The 566-nt window shown below is 35.0% G+C and overlaps 1 protein-coding gene across 1 annotated transcript in view; it reads right to left on the bottom strand.

Annotated features, from left to right (window-relative positions):
* The window catches only part of LOC107597043 (lysine-specific demethylase 6B-like), a 12,790-nt gene extending 12,647 nt beyond the window's left edge, over positions 1-143 (bottom strand). Inside the window, 1 exon segment of the mRNA XM_016287947.1 lies at positions 45-143. The gene's annotated coding sequence lies outside the window, so the exon portion shown is untranslated.
* Positions 144-566: the final 423 nt, after the last annotated feature.

Below are 566 nucleotides of genomic sequence, written 5' to 3' on the forward strand. Positions count from 1 at the left end.
CACACACACACACACACACACACACACACACACACACAGTTTACCTATCAAATAAGCATCTAGCACCACTTCTCAAACGTCAGAAGAATTAGGGTTTAGCACCAACAGTCGATCATCTCAGCTGACTCTGTGGTCGTAGATTGCTGTAGAGAGAGATAAAGAGGTAATCATCAGTGCACATAGTTTGACTTTACTCTCATTTGTGTTCCTGATCTTTTACATTGGTTTCATTCCATCCAATCAGCACAAGTGCAGTAAAAACAGCCAGCTGTGCCAGCAGTATCCTATCACGGACAGGGTGTCAAAAATGACTCCAGAGAAGAGAAAAATTGACAAATTGTGATTTATTTATTTTTGAATCCAAACGAGTTTTTAATGAAAATAAAATAAAACTCATTCGTTTTTCCCATATTATTCTATCCTCTATTAGGAGCACAATGAAGAATCTAACAATTTCATATGGCCAAATTGCACTCAAATAAATAAATAAACACATAAATATATAGCTTTATTCAATAATAACCATGAAGTGTCAGTAAAAAAAGAAAGAAAAGAAACTAAAGGAA

This window comes from Sinocyclocheilus grahami, unplaced genomic scaffold (assembly GCF_001515645.1).
Source record: "Sinocyclocheilus grahami isolate Dianchi unplaced genomic scaffold, SAMN03320097.WGS_v1.1 scaffold227.1, whole genome shotgun sequence".
Taxonomy (NCBI): Eukaryota; Metazoa; Chordata; class Actinopteri; order Cypriniformes; family Cyprinidae; genus Sinocyclocheilus; species Sinocyclocheilus grahami.